We start from the raw sequence: 22066 nt of genomic DNA on the forward strand, positions 1-22066 counted from the left end.
CACATTATTAAACCTCTTCTTCTTCTTATAAATTTATCAATTTATGGAATTCCTTGATAGCAACAGAAATGAACTAAAACAGTTTTATAAACATGTATTGATAATTTATGTTACTTTTATAATTTTGTTATGAATATTTAAGTATAAAATCCATAGAAAATTAATTTTGGTAAGTATGAATAAATACACGATTTAGTTCTTTTCCCCAGGGTGATTCAGGTAGAAGAGCATACCAAAGAACATTCATTCTTTATTCATTGACATGATTCTCCAACTTTATTATGTAAAAAAGTCTTCTGCAATAAAATAATGCAGCACTGAGTAAAAGGGGAAGATCTTAACAGAGAACATAAAATAGTAGAAAGAGCTATAAATATAATATGTATGTCTAGTTTTTCTAAAACTGAGTGTTAGGTAATGCATATGTAATTACTAAAAGCCTAGATTAAATATGAAATTAAACTATAAATAAATTTCCAAAGTTGTTTCTTATCTCATAGCTTTAGTTTTCAGTTTTTTCAGTTTATTTGAAATGGCTTTTATGAAGCAGAAGAAATTGATTGGGAAGAAAATTTGCCAGTGTTCAGCTTGAGCAGGTAATTGAGTTTCTGACTTAAATGGTATCTTATTAACTTCCTTGAAATATTAATCAAGAGAAATTTAATATCAAAAATCTTCTTTTGATAAGGATTTCATAACTGGTATTAGTAAGCATACAAATCTGAATTAATGAAAACATCTTAACTTTTTATTACAGAAAAACTGTAAACATACATTGACGTGTAGGGAGTATTATAATCCTTGTATACTAACTGCCCAGCTTCAACAATATTAACTCTTTTTTTGTGTGGTACTGAGGACGGAACCCAGGGGCATTCTACCTCTGAGCATCAATCCCAGCCCTATTTTTTATTCTTTATTTTGAAGCAGGGTCTTACTGAGTTGCATAGGGCCTCACTAAGTAGTAGCTGAGGCTGTCCTCAAACCACGATCCTCCTGTCTCAGCAATATTAACTCTTGAATAGAATTCTTTTTAACATAAAATGCAAACTATCACCTAAAAATATAAAATATGTTCTTAAATTCTTTGAATATTATTCAGTATTCATGGGTTTCCAATTGTCTTTTTTCTTTTTTCTTTTTTTTTTTTTTTTTTGGTGGTACTGGGAATGGAACGCAGGGGCTCTCTACCTCCGTGTTACACTCCCAGACCTGTTTTATATTTTATTTGGAAACAGGGTCTCACTGAGTTGCTGTGAGCCTCACTAAGTAGCTGAGGCTGGCTTCAAAACTACGCGATTCTCCTGTCTCGGCTTACCAAGGGCTGGGATTACAAGCGTGCGCCACCATGCCCGGCCCTCTTTTTTTCTATTTTTTAAAAATATGTACCTACTTGATTTGTGATTCAAATAAAAGTGCATACATTGTGCTTCACTCATAAAACTTTGTCTCTTTACATATTACTTTCACATATTCTGGACTTTTATCTTTGCACTTTTTATTGCTGATGTTGTTAAGAAAATTGGCTCTTTTGTAATATAAAATTCTTATATTACTGATTGCTTCTCCTTGTGAGATAGAAGAGAATATTTAGATGATGATGATGATGATGATGATGATGATGGTAATTTCTATCTGTAGCATGACTATTCATAGGTAGTTTTGTGTATTTCCATCAGGATATGAATGCTGTCTGTTATCTCTAGTCATTGATGATCATTACAAGATCCACCAAATCAATACTAAGAATATTCTAATTCTACCACTTTTTCCAGAAGAGGAGAGAAACTTGGTGTCATTTGGATATTGCAAATTGCAGATCACATGGGAAAGCAAGAATAAGTATTTGGATCTTCCCTTTTGTTGACTAGGTTACCAAATAATGAACTATTCTTTAGTATCCAGAAATCATCATGAATGCTGATTTTTGAATATTTTATACTTTGTTGTTGTTTTGTGTGGAGGGTATTGGAGATTAAACTCAGGGTATTCTACCTCTGAGCTACACTCCCAGTCCTATTTTTTAGTTCTATATTTTGAAAAAGGGTCTCACTATGTTGCGGAGGGCCTCTCTAAGTAGCTGAGGCTGGCCTAGAACCTGTGATCCTCCTGTCTCAGCCTCCCAATTACTGAGATTACAAGTGTGCACCACGACGCTCAACTAATACTTGATACGTTGAATGTCACTTTCAATTGATCATCATTCTTTACCAGTGAAAATTGATTCAACTTAACTATTGATTCCAAAGTACTTTTTTGGGGGGGATGTGGTATATCGTGAGTGGAAGTGTTTAGAATAAAGCCTACCTATCATGTACAAAATGTGCCAAGTTTATTTTCGCACTTCTTCAACCAGACCCAGAATTCAGTCATTTCTCTAAAATTCTGATTTTCCCATAGTGGAAAATGATATTTCTAGACCATAGCATGGGTGCTGGTGGGACTCACATAGGCTGACCATTATTTCTTGGCTTTCTCAGAAAAACAAGTAAGAAAATACTTATTTTATCAAAATATATTTTATAGCCTATATTTATGTTTCATTTCAAATACAGGACTATAGGTTTACCTCTGTATCTTCTTTCCCCCATGCTAAAAAGCTTGGTTATCAATGATATTAATATAATTACTTACTAGCTTTATCCTGCAGAACACACAAAACAGTCTCAGAATAATTATAGCATCATTATCACCAACGATGCCATTATTGAAAATAGTTTAAATTTTTTTGCATTTTTCTTTAGGGCATATTCTGCTAGTGATATATAATCAAATTACTGAGTTTTAAAGTAACTTGGAATAGTTTTTCTTATGACATTTCATCAACTGGATATTAGTTAAGTTTATTTGTTCTGACTTTACTTTCTCTATAGAGAACGCAAATAATAATAATTACGTATTTTATAATATATCTATTATTTTTGTTTGTCTTTAGGTACTGGGGATTGAACCAAGGGGGCATTCTACCTCATAACTACAAAGCCCAGACCATTTATTTATTGTTTTTAAATTTTCAAACAGGGTATTGATAAGTTTCTGAGGCTGGCCTCAAACTTGCAATTCTTCTCACTCAGCCTCTAGAATACTGGGATTACAGGCATGTACCACCACACCCAGATGGATTTTAAGATGTGTGTGTGTGTGTGTGTGTGTGTGTGTGTGTGTGTGTGTGTGTGCACACGCTTGCGCGGTACTGGGGATTGAACCCACGGGCATTTTACCTCGGAGCTACACCCTCAGCCCTATTTTTTAGTTCTTTATTTTGAAGCATGGTCTCACTAAGTTGAGGAAGGCCTCACTAAGTAGCTGAGGCTGGCCACAAACTTGCGATCCTCTTGTCTCAGCCTCCCAAGTACTAGGATAACAGGCATGCACTACCACACTGGCCATGATATTTGTCATTAATTTATTTTTTATAATAATGTAAGAAACTTACCTTCAAAACAAAGTAAATTTGAAATGTTTGGCTGCTTTCCTACCATATTTCTCCCTCCCACTATAGGTAAGTTTTTTTCTCCCTTTATTGTTTATGGTACAATTTCATTATTTTTTTCAGTAATACCCATATTTCCACATTTTTGTTAAAATTGCCATACTTTCACTACCTTGGTTTAGCTCTTACAAATTTATCTTAGGGATTGTTTCATAATCATATAGAAAGATTTCTCATTCTATCATATGGGTATACAATAGTTTATTAAACAAATTTAAGTAATTCTCTATTGATGGATATTTGAACTATTTCTAGTCTTTTCTACTACTTCTGATGATAAGTCTTGTACAGCTTCTCAAGTCTTTGCTGGCGTTTATTCATAATAGATTCCTATAAATGTAATATTGGAGAAAGGGTAAATACATGTATAATTTTGCTAGACATAGAGCCTGTACCACTTAATTCTCACCAGCAGTATATTAAAAATGTCTTATTTACTTACAGCCTTTCAAACCAAGTATGCTGTCAGATGGGATTTTTGCCCATCTAATGAGAAAAATGTTTCTAACAGAACTTTTAATTCCCATTTCTCTTGTTTTAAATAAGGTGAGGCATCTTTTCATAAAGCCAAGAACAATTTGAATCTCTCTTTCTGTGAACTGTCTATTCACAATGCTAGCATATTTTTCTATAGGTCATTTTTCTCCATTTTCAGAAACTCTTTATATTTTACACATTATTAGCTTTTGTAATAAAGTACAAATATTTCCCAGTTTCTAATTTGTATTTTGAATGTGTTTAACTATGCAAATTTCTTGTTCAGTTTTGTAGAATCAGACATATTGTTCTTTTTATTTATTGTTTTTAAACTTTTTAGGGACATTTTTCCAAATGCTATATAAAAAAATGCAGCCATGTTTTCATCTTGTACTTATACTTGTGTAAAGTTATTGTTTTTGTTTTTTCTTCCTTTATTTTTGTGTCTCTGATTCATCTGAAAATTAATGTGGTATGCAAAAGTGCTGGGATTATAAGCCATACCAAAAAGATGAAAGTAAAAAACATTTTGATACCCAATCCATAATTTTAATGATCTATTTATTTTCTCAATTTTTCTACAACACTTCTATTTTGTGGTGAAGAAAATGCCACCTGTTTTATATTATCATTCTATGGTGAGTATATTATCATTGATTTTATTTTTTATTTTTATTTTTTAATTTTTTTATAGGTGCATTGTAGTCATACATTTAATGGGATACAAGACTTGTGAAGACATACATGCACACATCACCCAATTAGCCCTTACCCGATCCCTACCCCATTCCCTCTCTCCCTCCTTCCCATGCTTGGCTTAGTGATTGATAAGTTTGTTTAAGTACATCCTGTGCTTTAGAGAGTTTCCCTCTTCCCCCCTCCCATCTCCTCAGTAAGGTCCCCTTATTTGCTGCTCTATAGGATCTCCTTCTTCATCTAGAGTTCCTCCTGTTAACCATTTCTCCTTAGCTTTTGCATATTAGGGAAATAATTCGATTTCTTCTTTTTTGTGACTGACTAATCTCACTTAACATAATGTCCTCCAGTTCCATCCATTTCCCTGTAAATGTTATAATTGTGTTTTTCTTTATGGCTGAGTCAAATTCCATTTTGTACATACCCCACAGTTTTATAATCCATTCATATGATTTTATTCTTAACTCCACAAATGAACAGTTGTTGTACCTGTGCCCAATAAACATGCTATCGAAAATAGAGATGTAATATTTTCAGCTTTCCTGGTATATTTTCCATTATGTCTCAAATATAGTATCACTAACATTAACATTTTTTCTATTTTCACTTAATTACCTAATAACCTCAGGATCAATTTAAGAAACATTCCAAACACTAAAATTTTCATAAGCAAATGTAATGACGGTTTCCCGAAAACTCTAAATGACATAGCCTAGATCAAAAGAGTTGGGATAAGCATATATATAAAATCCACACTTTGGTTTTAGAGTAGCTTAGGGATGTCAGTTGCATAATTACAGAAACTTGTGTGGATGAATTTTGACACTGGCCATACCAAATGTGTGTGTGTGTGTGTGTGTGTGTGTGTGTGTGTGTGTGTGTGTGACTGAGGCTTGAACCCAGGGGCATTCTATCTCCAAGATACATCCCAGCCCTTTTATTTATTTTTTGTTTTGAAAGAGAGTCTCACTGGGTTGCTGAGAATTTTACTAAGTTATTGCGACTGCCCTCAAACCTGTGATCCTTGTGTCTCAGCCTCCCAGGTACTAGGATTATAGGATGTACTGCCGTGAATTTGGCTCCAAATTCATTCATATGTATATTATATTATATATAAAACACGTATATATAATACATATATTATATATAATATATGTAATAAATGTACATATATATGTGTACAGCAGGAGCATTCTACTCTGAGCTACACTCCTCAGCCCTTTTTATTTTTTTATTTTGAAACAAGGTTTTGGTAAATTACTGAGTCTCACAAAGTAACCAAAGCTGGCCTTAAACTTGCCCTCCTCCTGTCTCAGCCTCCCAAGTACTGGGATTACAGGTGTGCACCACTATATCTGGCGCCAAATTCTTAAAAAAAAACAAAGTCTACCTATTAAGTTCCATTATGTAGGCACACAGTGGGTTTTTTTATATGTGGGGGGGTCTGGGGATGGAACCCAGGGGCATTTGACCCCTGAGCTACACCCCCTGACCCATTTTTTACTCTTTTATTTTGAAACAGGGTCTCACTGAGTTGCAGAGGGCCTCACTAAGTAACTAAGGCTGTCCATGAACTGTGATCCTCCTGTCTCAGCCTCCCAAATGCTGGGATTACAAGCGGTTGTGCCACCATGAATGGCTCAACACAGTGTTTTAATTCGTGTAACTTTGTATATGTCTTAATATCTGATGGAGGTCTCACAAGAGAAACAGAGTTAGCACTTTCTCTCTTCACTTGTTCCTCTTCAGCTGAGCATCCTTTTTAGGACACAGAACAACCACTCCTAGCAATGATACTTTTGTGCTTTACTCCACTGATACACATTTTAATCTCTAAGAATATCATAGTGAGAGTATGACCATGTATGGTAAACAAAATAATGTCTCCCTCGGCAAGATGTCCACTAATCCCCAGAATCTGTGAATAGGCTGTTACCCGAGAAAGGGGGATTAAAATTGCAGAATTTAGTTACCGTCTCTAATCAGCAGGTATAGGACAGAGAGAGTATCTTACATTATCTGGGTGGATCCCTGTAATCATAAAGCTCCTAAGAAGTAGAAGAGAAGGCAACAGAGTCAGGGTGATGCAGAATGAAAGAGACTCAACCTGCCATTGCTGGCTCTGGACGGGGAAAGGCACCCTGAGCCAAGGAATGTGGACAGTCTCTAAAAGCTGAAAGAGACAACAGAGGGGGTCTCCCTTAGAGCCTCCACAAGGAACACAGAGAGCTGGCACCTTATTGTAGCCCAGAGAAGGAAGACTGAGGTTCATTAATGGAAATACGACCATCGACTACTTGCACACATGTGAACGTACCATTGTCAATCTGAGTACTCTATATTGTAGAAGAGGGAAATGGGGAAGTGGGGGAGCACCAAGTGATATGGGCATGGATGTCATTGTGAACATGATTTACATTATGATGTGAGACTATCACACACCAATAAAAACACACACACAAAAAGAAAACTACATTAGACCTTAAAAAGTATGAAATAACAATGTCATGTTGTTTTGAGTCAATACATTTGTGGTTTGTCTGTATCAGCCATTGGACATGAATGCACCATGGAAGACTCTCTTTTTTAAACATTCCACAAATAATAGACAAGGAAACAATCATTTTAAATCGGGCTTTGAATTTGAGTTCAATTGTTCATTTATTATCAGAGATATCCCATACCCAGGCAAGAATTAAGGTCGACACAGGCAAATTAAATTATAATTCTGTCTTTAAAACCTCTTTTTCTATTCAACAATTATTGATAATAGGCCTCTCTTAGGAACATGTAAAATTCTCATATCTGTGTACGTGTGAGTCTACATGCAAGTTAGTTTGTACGTACGCAAAACTAAACTTTTGTAAGTTCCAAATATTCTCCTCCCCTCCTTTCCTTTCATAGAACTTGATATACTGAGCTTATCTTCAGCTATTTCTTGCTACCAATTTTACTTCTCTTATGTCTCATTCATCCCTCACTCAGGAAATGTTTATTGAATACCTATGAGATGCCAAAAATATTGCAGATACCAATGAAGGTACCTTGTGTTTCATGGATGAGGAAAGTATTTGCAAACCACTGGAAAGATTTCGGTTTCAACAAAGTACTGGCATAGTCAAAACATTGATAATACAAGAAATACAGGAAAAGAAGGCTAAAGATATGGAGCCCAGTCAGGAAACGGTGAGGTATATCCAGTGAGAGATGCTTTCCATGGTAGCAACAAAACAGTGTGGATTAGAGAGAAACAAGTTAAAACTAACAGAATTAGATTCGGGGTTGGGGAGAGCAAAGACAAAACTGGACATGACTCTGGGCAATAACACGGATGGTTGTGGCAAACTCAGATCTGGGGAGCATGGCAGTGGGGAGCATCTTTGAAGAGAAAGCTGCTGAGGTAAGCTATGAAAGATGGTACCTGTTCAACTAGGATGCAGAGGTCATCAAGCATCAACACTTATACTATAGTGTGTGCTAATATCTAAAAGGGCTTGCATCAGTGGGGATCAAAATCAATTCTATGGCCTCTTTATTTCCTAACTCAAAGTAATTACGAGTAACAAAAAATTCAAACCAGGATGGAGAATGTAAGGTCAACCTAAAAAGGCCAGAGTAGGTGTGGAGGGACTTCAGAAGGAAGATGTCATTTTTGGAGTTCTTCATATCATGCTATGGAGTCAGAGGCCTGTCTTGTCTGCTTCTTGGATCACCCCAGTGTATACTTATCCCACATATGGACCATAATATACTCCCAACAAAAGTAGTGACCTGAATTATCCTTAATGAGCCAAAAATTAAGGATGCAATGACAATTTTCCCTGAGCTATTCAGAGAGACTGTGTTCTCAATGCATCAGTGACAGAAGTCCCTGTTTGAATTTGGTCATGTAGACACTGCCAAAAGGTACCACCATGGAAGCCTGGCCGGGGACTTGTAAGACTACAGGCCATGTGGAAGAAAATAAAATGCAAAGACGATCTTAAGGGGAAATAAAATGAAACTAAATATCACCTTCCTAGCACCCTGATTTTTATTTTGATACAGATTAAACTCAGACTGATCACAGAGGTCTTCTCTGACCTTGAAAAAATTATCTTTTTTTTTTGTGGTACTGGGGATGGGCCCCAGTGGCATTCTACCTACAAGCTACATCCCCAGCCCTATTTTTTAGTCTTTATATTTTGAAACAGAGTCTCACTGAGTTTGCAAAGGGCCTCACTAAGTAGTAGCTGAGGCTGTCCTCCAACACTGACTCTCCTGTCTCAGCCTCCCAAATGCTGGGATTACCATGCCCAGCTCAAGTATCATTTTTGAAACTGTAAATATAAAGTTCTCAAAAAGAACTAATCTTTCTCAAAACATAATTCACTGACCCCCCACCCCCAAACAAATCCACTCTGGAGAAACTATGGGAGGAAAAGAAGTATTGATCTGAGGAAATTACACACCAAAAAGTTGTGAGAAACCCAAAAGATATTAAAGGCTGTTGTGAGTTAGTCTAGGGAGAGGAGGCCCGAGGAACAAGAACAGCCTGATACCAGGAGTGAAGTGTGGACTGAGACAGATGTTTTAAATTCAGTTCTTGCCTCACCTCTCATTGTCTTGGCGTAATAATTGTTTGACCCTTAGCCTCAGAAATCACCAGTAACTGTCAATAAAATAGGAATTGATGGAGACATTGTTAACATGATTATATATACCTACCTTTCCATTTATCCATCCATCCATCCATCCATCCATCCATCCATCCATCCATCCATCCAAAAACTGGTCTCACTTAATAGGGAAATACTGGAAGCTGTGCTACAAATTCAGAGAAACAAAATCCTGATCAATCACTCCCATGAAGTTACATATTATGCTGGAATTACTGATGAATGCTAGACAAAAGTGAGTACAAATAGCATGCTACCTTTAATTTTAAAAAGTAAGTTGAGCTGGGTGTGGTGGCGCATGCTTGTAACCCTAGCATTCAGGAGGCGGAGACCCGGAGATCACAGTTCAGGACAGCCTCAGCGACTTAGGGAGGCCCTTTGCAACTCAGTGAGACCCTGTTTCAAAAAATAAGAAGACTAAAAAATAGGACTGAGGTGTATCTCAGAGGTGCAATGCCCCTGGGTTCCCTACTAGTACTGCAAAATAAAAAAAATAAAAAATAAAAAATAAAAAGTTGATATGCAATTTTAATAAGTGGTTAATTACAAAGTAGTAGAGAAAAACGATGGAAAGAATGTCAATTCAATGAAAAGAGGATTGTCATTTCAGTAAATGCTTCTGGAACAATTGGATATCCATATAAAATCTTGACACAGTTCTTATGCCCATCACATAACTACACATGGTCTTCCCATAAAACCAAGCAGTTGTACTCCTAGGTAGACCCTAATTGAATTGAAAACTTGTGTGCACAAAAATACAACACAGTACTGCACTATTATTTATAGCAACTCTGCCATTCCTCCCAATTGAAACAAACATATCTATCACTAAGTGTATGGGCCAACTGTGGTATGTCTATAAAATGTAATATTATTCAGTATAAAAATAAATGAAAAACAATGGAGAAATAAAAAATGTCTATTGTTGAATGAAAGAAGTAAATCTTTCTTCCTTCTCCTAGCGACAACCCAGCCCTATTTTTTATTCTTTATTTTGAAACAGGGTCTCACTGAGTTGCAAAGGGCCTCATTAAGGAGCTGAGGCTGTCTGTGAATCTTGATCCTCCTGTCTCAGCTTCCCAAATGCTGAGATTACAAGTGTGCGCCACCACGCCCAGCCCAATTTTATTCTTTATTTGGAAACAAGGTCTCACTAAGTTGTGGAGGCCCTCGCTAAGTTGCTAAGGCTGGCTGCAAATCTTTCTTCCTCCTGTCTCAGCCTCCCAAGTACTGGGATTACAAGTGTGCGTCACCACAGCTAGCTGAAAGAAGTCAATATTAAAAAGGTATATATTGTATGATTCTTACAATATGACATTTTGGAAAAGACAAAACCATAGAAACAGTAAAAAAAAAAGTTAATTATTAATAGCCTCTAAGGCTCAGGAAAGAGAAAGGGAAATGCATAGGAGAATTCCTAGGCAGAACAACTCTACCTTATGAAGCTCAAATAGTGACTACATGTCGTTAGTAGTGTGTTGAAACCCATACGCTGTATAATAGACTGAATCTTAATGTGTGATTGACTAAAGTTATACTGTATCAATAATGGTTTATTAATTTAACAAACCCACCACACTAATGCAAGTGAATCTTAATGTGTGATTGACTAAAGTTATACTGTATCAATAATGGTTTATTAATTTAACAAACCCACCACACTAATGCAAGTTGTTCCTAACAGAGAATCCCTGGGTGCAGGAGTGACTGCTTGGGCATTTTGAACTGTGTATCATCTTTTAAATTACTCTATCAATCTAATAATGTTCCACAACAAAATCCACCTACTATTTTTAAAATAAAATAAATGAGATAAAACAAATGAATACACACGTGTATCTAGCAGTGGCATTCCACAGGTACAGAAACTTCTCCAAGACACTGAAACATAGCAATTTGACTACATATTTCTAGCGAGTCAATCACGAGGATAAATGAACTACACAAATCATAAGACGTTTCGAGAGTCAGATTAAAATATCATAAGATGTTTCCAGAGTCAGATTATTGGTGGTAACAGGTATTGTTCTGATACTTTTTTGTTTTGTAATGTGGGATTTAGCAAGTGGGGATCATTATTTGAAAGACTAATGCTGTCAAGCCCAGTGTTATTGATAACTGGGATTGTTGTAGTGGTAGAGAGAGCAGACAAATGTAATATAAAAAGGTTTAGTTAAGAAAATCTCTAATCTCTGTGGTCCTGAATTCAAATTATAAGAATTGATTTTATATTTCCAGTGTGTGTGTGTGTGTGTGTGTGTGTGTGTGTGTGCACGCGTGCACGCGTGCACGCACACACACACTAGGATTGAAGCCAGGGGCATTCTACCTCTGAGCTACACCCCAGCCCTATTTTATTTTTTATTTGGAAACAGAGTCTCACTAAGTTGCTGAGGCTGGCTTCAAATTTACATATGATCTTCATATCTCAGGCTTCCAAGAACTGGTAATACAGGTGTGTGCCACCATACTCTGCTCATACTTCCACCTTTATCTATGAAAAAATACATTTAGCTATATCTAAATATAATGATCTTTGCCTCTAATACCCTGATGTTGGCCTGGAAATAGCATTTTATTCTTTTTTCTTTTTTTTTTTTTTAAAAAAAAAAAAACAAGTTTCCTTGGAGAAATCACCGATTGAAATTTAGGACAAGAAATATACACAATGACCATGAAATACTACATCGAAAGGAAAGAAGCTGTCAAAAACTACTATAGTTATGTCAGAATGATTTATAAGATTTATAAACCAAATTGAAGTGTCCAAGGATAAAACAACTTGACCATCAGTAATGTAAATATTATCAATAGGTGAAAATTTGTCAATATGTTTAAGCCCATGATTTTATTCTTCAAAAGAAATGGAAAAGGAAAATTTTAAAAAATTGCTGCTGTTTGAAGACAAAGGGAACCGCCTTATTATTTTGAAAATGAAAAAAAAAATTTATTTTGCATGTCTATGTGAATTATATCATTATGCAATGAAATAGTAGATGAGAAGTTTGGCTTTGTTAATGAAGTCCTGTTAAAAATGAAAAAAGTCCTAACAGAATTAAAATAACATCATTGTGCATCCCCCTAATAAGTTTATGAATCTAGGACGTGATCAGTACAAAGTAGGGTGGAGGAGAACCTTGCATATGGCCCTCCTCTGTTTCTTTTTATTAACATGTATTAATTTTTCAAAATTAATGGGGTTTTCTGTGACATTCCCATACATATATATACCATATATTAATCACCTTCACCCCCTTTTTCACTCCTCTTTCTTCTCTCTCCTCTTGGGAAACTTCATAATCCCTAGTAGTACCCTTTCTACTTTCAGGCCATTTTTTAAAATTTACTTGCCACAAAAGAATAAAAATACATCATACTTGTATGTATTCTTTTGCTTAAAATGAGGTTCTCCAGTTCCATAGATTATCCTGCAAATAACAGACTTTTGTGTGTATGTTGACTGAGTAATACTCTATTGTGTATATGCTGTACCATCTTTATCCTTTTGTTGAAGGGCTCCTTTTGGGAAGTGTCACAGTGGACTTGGGTATTCAGTATCTCATTTGTATGCTGACTTGGGGATATACCCAGAAGTGGTATAGCTTTGTCATATGGTAATCCTACTTTTAGCTTATTGAGAAAACCCCGTATTGTTTTCCATAATAGTCATACTAATTTATATTTCTACTAAGAGTATTTATTTATTTAATAATAGCCATTCTAACTAGGTTGAGATGAAAGCCCAAGGTTGTTTTGATTTTATTTTCCTCATAGCTAAAGATATTGAGCATTTTTCATATATTTTGGCCATTTGTGTTTCTTTTGAAAAGAGTTTACTCATATTGTTTGTTCATTTTATTGGATTTCTTGGTATTTTGTTAAATTTTTGAGTTTTTAATAAATTCTGGATATTAATATAATCTGTCAGGTGAATAGCTGGTGAAGATTTTTCTCCCATTCTGAAGGTTGTTTCTTCACTCTGCTGATAGGTTTTTGTTGTGCAGTAGCTTTCTAGTTTGATGTAATCCCATTTCCCAATTCTTGTTTCCTGAGGTATTGGAGTACTATCTAGAAGATCATCATCGGTGACAATATCTTTTGTTTCTGCTATGTTTTATTCTAGTAGTTTCAGAATCTCCCATCTTACATCGAGGTCATTGAAACTTTTTGTGGTGTTATGGAAGGTGAGAGGCAGAGATCTAATTGTAATTTTCTATGTGGGCATTCAATTTTCTCAGCACTCTTTGCTGGAAAGGCTGTCTTTTTCCTTATAATATTTCTGTAATCTTTGTCAAGAATCAGTTGACTGAAAATGCATAAATGTTTTGGTCTATGTGTCTGTTTTGTTGTTACTATAGCTCTATAGTATGTTTAGAAATCAGGTATTGTTGTGTCTCCAGTACTGCTTTTTGCTCAGGAAGCCTTTGGTTATTCCAGGGTTGTTGTTGCTTCTGTAAGAACTTTAGGATTGTTTTTTTTTTTTTTTTTTTGTAGTTCTGTGAAGAATGTCATTGGTATTTTGATAGGATCACACTGAATATATAGGTTACTAATAATATTGGTTCCTATAATTCATAGACATGAGAGGTCTTTCTACCTTCTAGTGTCTTCTTTTTTTTAAGATTTTTCTCCAGTGTTTTGTAATTTTCATTGAGATCTTTCATATCCTTAGGTAGGTTTATTTTTAGGATTTTTTTTGTGGCTGATGTGAATGGGATTAGTTTTCTGATTTCTTTCTCAGAGTTCAGTATCAGTGTATTTAAAAGCTCCGGATTCATATATGTTTATTTTGTATCCTGTGACTTGACTTTGCTGAATCTATCACTTCCAACATTCTTTTGATGGACTCATTTGAATTTTCTCTGTATAGATAAATATTAGCAAACAGGGGAATTTGACTTTCTCCTTTTCTGTTTGTGTGGTTTTTATTTCTTTTTCTTCCCTAATTGCTCTAAGAAACATAGAACTATATTAAATGAGAGGTGAGAATAGACCCCTTTGTCTTGTTCCTTATGTTAGAGGAAATTCTTTCAGTTTTTCCGCATTCAATCTGATGTTGGCAGTGGGTTTGTCATATAGAGCCTTTCTTAATGTTGAGGCAAGGTCTTTCTATAACTAGTTTATTCAGAAACTTATCCAAATCCAGCTCCCTCTACATCTCCCAGGTTGCTCATCTGTGAAAATTATATACCTGCCAGGTACTGAATTCTTCCCTAGTGGAGCTCACTGGGATGTTCCCATTTCACCTATATTCTTGCCAAAGGGATTCTCAACCTCCTCTGTATGCTGCCCCCTACTCATTGCTGGGGCATCTGTTTCTCCAGCTATTCTATTACATCAAATCCCAGAGTTTCTCCAGTTCTTTGTCTTTCTACTTTTAAATTTTAGCATTCTCCTGTAGCCACTCACCTCTAACAAGCCCTAGAACTGTTGTTTTGGTTCTGTCTTATGGAGCAGCCAGAGAATGCTGGGTGCTTTTAAACCACCATTTGAATCTTGCAACATCTACCCCTCTATTAAAAAATGAAGCAGCACATTTAAAGAAGTCTTGGGGCTAATTTGGTGATGTGTGTATGTATGTCTCTACCATCTTGCATCCCATTAAGATGTATGAATATAATGCATCAATAAAAAAATAAAAAAATAAAGAAGTCTCATAAGGTCCTACATCCCAATACCAAGTTACATGGAATTCATTAAGCAAATCTTAAATGACAATTACAGGGATACAGTCTGTAAAATGTCAACAGTGTGAAAATCTACAGAATAGGCAATATGGCTTAATCAACATAGCAAATAAAATAAATTTCAGGGAAATAAAAATTATGAAAAGTGAGCTTATAGATAAATTATTTTAAAAATAAATTTGTCATAATGGGGGCTTATTTTTGTTCTAGTTTGGAAAAAAGAATTATAAAATAAGTTATAATGTGTAAGTTTAAATTCTATGATGAGGTAAAATAATGATGTAATAATCACTTTTGGTTTTTAGATTCCTTATCTTTTAGTGACTCTCGCTAACAAACAAGAATAAAGTGTTGTAATATTTGGGATTTTGCTTCAAAACAATGCAAAAGGAGAAGTGAGTAGGGATTAGAAGTGAAAAATCAGGAACTAATAATTGAGAATAATAAGTTGATGATGAGTTGAGGATGACTAATAGTTACTTTTTGTATGCTTTAAAATGTTTTAAGTTTTCCTTGACCTCAGGTTTTTATTTATATTACTAATATGTAATGAAGAATAAGTTTCATCTGAAAATTTCTTAAAAATAAATCAATCAATAACACTTGTTCAGTCATTTAAAATGAATGTGCTCATAAAAGATGAAGAAAATATTGGAAAAGACAGGAATAGAAGCCAACCTCTTTTAATTTGTAGATTTACTGTTGGAACCATAAAACTGTTTTACATGGCTATAAATGAAATTCAATCAAAAAGCAATCATTAAAAAATCTAAAAGTGCAACAAATGAAGCTAATTCAATCTCCAGTTGGTGGCATAATCACACAGACAAGATCTATTTCAAATGACTTTAAGATACAGTAATTTGATTTTCCACTCTCAATGGAATATAATCTAAAAATAAACCATTTTGTAATCAGATTTTTGGTGGTAGTTAATGGTATTATCATGCTAATACTGGCATATTTGTAACCTGTGACAGAGCAAATAAGTAATTGCTTTTTGTCACTGAACTGAAATTTTCAGCAGGAGAGAAAAATAGATATTGATAGAAATGTAATGAAAGTAAGTAATTCTCAGTAATTCAGAACTTGAACTTGACTTGGAAATAAGAGTACAACCATATTATGTATCTGATCTTCTACAAATATGTACTACATATACACATGTTATGTATGTATATATGCAATGTGTATACATGCATATTTTTTCTTGCTCTATCAAAAAAATCTTAGAAACAACGACTAGTATTTTAAAACGTTTTGGATTCCTATTGCTGTTATAATTTACCACAAACTTAATAGCTTAAAATAATATGAATAGAAATTTGCTCTCTTCTGGTTCTGGACATTCAAAATCAGTTGATGGAGCTAAACTCTGTCAGCAGAACATTTTCCTTCTGGAGACTCTAAGACTAGAGGCCCCTTTCCTCTTTTCCCACTTCTGGGATGCTGTAAATAGGTTTCTGGTTTCTTTCTCACATCGGTCCACCTTTCACTTTCAACATCATATTAATTTTGTTCCTCTAGTATCTGTTTAAAGACTATGACAATTTTCCAACTGTATAATCTAAGATAATTTCACCATATTAAAATTACTTAATCTCATTTTCAAAGTCTATTTTTCCACATAAGGTAATATATTCATTGGTTTTAGGAATTAGCACATGATATATCTGAGCAGGCATCTTTCAGCCTATCATCATCTGCCCCTTAGACCACAAAGATGACATCTCTAAATACAATCACCCCCATCTCGAGGTCACCCAAAGTCTGGACACATCCCAACATTAATTCAGGTCTAAAATAATCTCATCAAAATGCCATCACGTCAAAAGTAAATTATCTCATTACTTAAGGCTAATAAATCAAGGGCAAGTGAGAGTCTGGGTATGATCCTTTATGATTCTAAGTGGTAAAATACGTATCCATCTTTGAACCTATAAAATTCAAAAGATAAGTTATCCTCTCCTAAATTATAATGGTATGCAAGTATTCAATAATATAGACATTTTAATTTAAAAAGGGGAAAATATAGCTGGCGCACACTTGTAATCCCAGCATTCAGGAGGCTGAGATGGGAAGATCATGGTTTGTGGACAGCCTCAGCTACTTAGTGAGGTCCTTTGCAACTCAGTGAAACCCTGTTTCAAAGTAAAGAATAAAAAATGGGTCTGGGGATTTAGCTCAGAGGATATAATGCCCCCCGGGTTCCATCTCTAGTACTGCAATAAATAAATAAATAAATAAATAAATAAATAAATAAGGAAAAAAACGAAAGGCAAAAAGTGTTTCGTTGGTTCCAAGAAAGCTTTCAATTCAGCTGGGCAAACATTAATAATCAAATGCTGCGAATAACTCTGTGGCTCATGGCTCTGCCCTCATAGATATCCTTCTATTCTTATGAAAGGTAGCACATGTTTGTATCTGAGTAGATTTACGCCTGTGTCCTGCCTATACAACTCGAGGAGGTCAACAGCCTACTTTCATTTAGTCTATTTACTGGCCCTTTCAGAACAAGCTGGCCATGTTTCTGCTAGCGTAAAATTCACAAAAATTTTGTGCGTCTTTCCTTTATCCCATGAGGATTTACTGTATGAAGCATCAAAGATAATGTCAATGGGCCTTTTTAATACTTTTAACACTCCGACTGCTCTTGAAAACCATGGTGCAACAAAAAAAGATTTATATTCTTTATAAGATGGTTATACGGAAGGGATACAATTAATATAACAGACACCTTGTTGTATTAGCTGGCTTTTCATCTCTGGAACAAAATACCTGAGAAACACAACTTAAAGATTTATTTGTCTTACATTTTCAGAGGTTTCAGTCAGATGCCTCCATTGCTTAGGGCCTGAAGCAAAGTAGAAAAATCATGGTGGAAGGGGGTAGTGTAGGAAAGAGCTCACTTAGTTGCAGCTGGGAGTAGAGGAGGGCAGGGAAGGGGCTCAGACAAGAAATCTTTTCAGGGCATGTTTCCATTTTGACCTACTTTTTCTTTTCTTTCTTTCTTTTTTCTTTTCTTTTCTTTTTTTTGTGTATGTGTGGTGGTACTGGGGTTCCTGGAAACACTTCTACCTCCGGGCTACACTCCCAGACCTATTTTATATTTTTATTTGGAAACAGGGTCTCAAGCCAGCGCGGCTGGCTTCGAACCAGCGCGATCCTCCTGTCTCTGCCTCCCAAGCGCGGGGATTACAAGCCTGCGCCACCACGCCGGTATGACCTACTTTTTCTAATTAGACTCCATCACCTAATGTTTCCACCACTTGCCAATTATGCTATCAAACACTAATCACTCATATTTGATAGCATTTCAAATATGAGGAACCAATAGTAGAGTGTTTCTCATATTTTAGTATCTACTTGTTATAAATTAATTTTGTATTGAAATGTTGATTCAGAATAGGTTGCTTTTCTGTGGAACCTAAAATTCTGCATTTCTGCCTAACTTCTAAATAATGCCGGACATTCTGCAATTCCGAAGAACGTGACTAAAAATAGAATTATTGACTAATCAAATATGAACACATAATTTAAGACATAAATAAGGAAATATATTGTAAGGAAAAATATTGTAAGGAAAAGTTGATGAATAGTGAGGAAAATGCGGACATTGAGAACTGAGTTACGTATGATAATTATCTAACCTTTGTAAACTTTGATAATTATATTGTGGTTGTTTTTCAGTCTTTGTATTTTAGAAATATATTCTGAAATGTTTTTGAAGAAATGATAAAAAGGCTTGAATTTGCTTTATAGTGACGCTGGAGGTGATGGGATAGCAGAATATAAGGAATTCAGTAGTAAAACAATGTGGGTTGAGCATCTCTTATCTGAAATTTTTTGGCTCAGATGCATTTAATACTTTCTTAGATTTTGAAATATTTGTGTAAACATAATAAGATACTCTGTGGATTGAACCCAAATTTAAGTACAAAATTCACTTATGTTTGATATACACCTTATTCACATAAGCTTGAAGGTAATTTTATACAATATTTTATATTTATTTAATATTTTTAGCTTAAAGTTGATTTTATACAATATTTTTATTGTCATCTGTCACCCTAGGTCAGTTATGGAATTTTCCACTGTGGAGTCATGTCAGTGCTCATGAAGCTTGGGATTTGGGACTTGAGACTTTTAGATTAGGTATACACATTTGTGTTGGTAATGTGTTCCTAATAGTTAAATAGGAGAGTTTATATAGTGGTCTTATTATATTGTTTTCTCTATTTTTAACTTGATAGAATAGAATATTCAACATAACAAAAGTATTTTACAAAAATATGGAGACAAGAATCACAGGTATGATTCTTAGGTTAAGGACAGGCACTATAGAAACAAGGATATAGCTAAACAAAAAGAATTCACAGCATAATTTTTTTTTGGGGGGGGGGTCTGAAGATGGAACCCAGGGGCATTCGACCTCTGAGCTACACCTGCCCTATTTTTATTCTTTATTTTGAAACCGGGTCTCACTGAGTTGCAGAGGGCCTCACTAAGTAGCTGAGGCCGTCCATGAACCATGATCTTCCGGTCTCAGCCTCCGGAATGATGGGATTACAAGTGTGCGCCACCACTCCTGGCTCACAGCATAAATTTTTGTGGGCAAAAGTAAACCAGGTTTATTCAAAGGAAAATAGAAAAGAATAAAAATAAAAGTAAAAGAAACTATTAAATGATACAACAGAAAGAAATTATAATATAACAAGAATTATAATAATTAAATTTTATCAGTTAAGATTCAGATGTTTTCAAATTTGGAAAAAATAAATGTTATTAATAATTTATTTAGTAGATTTATTTAAAACAAAAACAAAAGACAACCTCAAATCTTAAAACATTGAAAAGCTGCACAGAAAGAGTATGTATGAGAAGTTGTGATAGAAACTTTAAATTGTGTCAAAATAAAATTTAAGGTAAGAATTATTGTAATGCACTATGATATTTTGGTTTAAAAGAATAGTTGAAAATATAATCCTAAAATTTAGCCACAAATTATATAAAGTGACAACCTGTAGAAAATGAAGATTTTTAACACATCTCAGTTATAATAAATGAAGCAGATAAAACTAAATAAAGGCATAGATCTCTTGATATTGCTTTGCTCTCTTTGATTGAATAATAAAATTTATATGCTTGAAGTACTAATTATACATAAAAACTACATTTGAGAGAGAATATTTTTCTCTTTCAGAGAAGTATTCAGTTCTCTTTAAGGAATGTTTGTTGTTTGTTCCATATTCTTTAATATAAGCCCAATAAATCCTAGTGAATTAATATTACAGACTATGTTCTATGATCAAAATGCAATAAACATAAAAAGTATTAAGAAAAATATTGCTACAATTAAATTTTAGAAAAAATATTAATTCTAACCTTCAGAATAACTAGCAGTGGTAAAACTATTGTAAAGTAAAAATTAAATAATACATATCAGAATTGGTGGGACAAAGCTAATTCAGAGAGAAAATATATGGGTAAGTATTTAGAGGAGAAAATATGACCATATAAATAATTAATGAGAATAAAAAGGTTAAGAAACAAATGAGCTAAGCATTTGTTTCAATGGGAGGAACGATTTAGATCTCCCAAACAGTAAAAACAATAATAATGATAATGATGATGATGAAAATAAAATAAAATAATAATAATAATAACAATAATAATGCAGAGCTATCTCTCAATGTAGAACAAAACAAAATATAAGGGGGAAAATAAAATTAGAGATTAGTTAAAAAATGCAAAGTGATAAAAGGGAAATTTTAGAGTATGCTTTTTAAATCTAGTATGCATAAAATTAAAAAGTTATATAATTGATAAATTCCTGAATACATTATAAAGTTGGCACAAAAAATAGGACATGAAAAGACAAATAAACATTAAAAACTGAATTTATAATTAAACATCTTCCTTCTCAACACAAAAAATAGAACATAAAATGACAGATAAACATTAAAGAAATTGAATTTATAATTAAATATCTTCCTTCCCAAAACACCCTGAACCCACAGTATTAGGTAAATTCTACTACATTTTCAGGATGCATGTGAATCTTTCACAAGTTGTTCCAGAAAAAGCTATATGAAGAGAGAGGGAGAGTGATGCTTTTTTTCTGGCTCATTTTATGAGGCTAGTATAATCTTGACTCCAAAACAAGAAAAGAAAAAGAGAAAAGAAAAGAGAAGCAAAGGAAAAGAAAAAGAGAGAAGAAAATAAATTATAGGTGCATGCTACATAGAACACGCTTGCAAATGACCTCCATCAAATATGAGCTATATATTTAAAGCAAGCATCCTGGTCCCTGGAAAGCAAGGTCATTTTTGTCAATATGTTTCCAAAAATGAAACATCAATATGTTTCCTCAGACAAAAATGAAGAAAAATACTCTTATTACCTCACTAGTTTCAGAAGTCTTTGGGGACTCCAATACTTCTTTATGATTTAAAGAAAAATATTGCTGGCAAACAGCCATCCAAAACTTTATACAGCAAAACCTATAGTAATTTTATAGCTAATAGAGAAATACGTTGTCATGGGTGAAACTTTTTATACTATTTTTTACAGATTGCGGAAACCACATAGATATTTTTTTACCATCATTATATAACATACTACTCAGGGATCTGATGCATATTTTGAGGGGAAAAAAGGTAAACAGGAATTATACGGATTAGATGAAAAAAGTTAAAGTTGACATTATTTTCAGGTTATATGATCATTCAAAAAATGAACAAATTGAACAAATTTTAAACCTAGTAAGAGAATTCAGTAAGGTAAACTAGGTGATATTTATGTAAATCTAAGGCATTTGCCATGAATACTTATGTCCAGAAAAAGTTATCATCAAAAATGTTTGTAATAACTTTATTCTCAATGATCCCAAACCAAACAACATAAATGTTACCAGTAGAAAAATGAAGACACAAATTGTGATATTTTACACTGAAATACTACTGGAAAATTAAAAATAATGAACCACCATAAATAAACCTCACAAACAAAATACAGACATAAATGAGTTTATAACATATGTTTCACCTTCA

Source organism: Muscardinus avellanarius, assembly GCF_963383645.1.
Source record: "Muscardinus avellanarius genome assembly, chromosome: 4".
In the NCBI taxonomy this organism is placed as follows: domain Eukaryota; kingdom Metazoa; phylum Chordata; class Mammalia; order Rodentia; family Gliridae; genus Muscardinus; species Muscardinus avellanarius.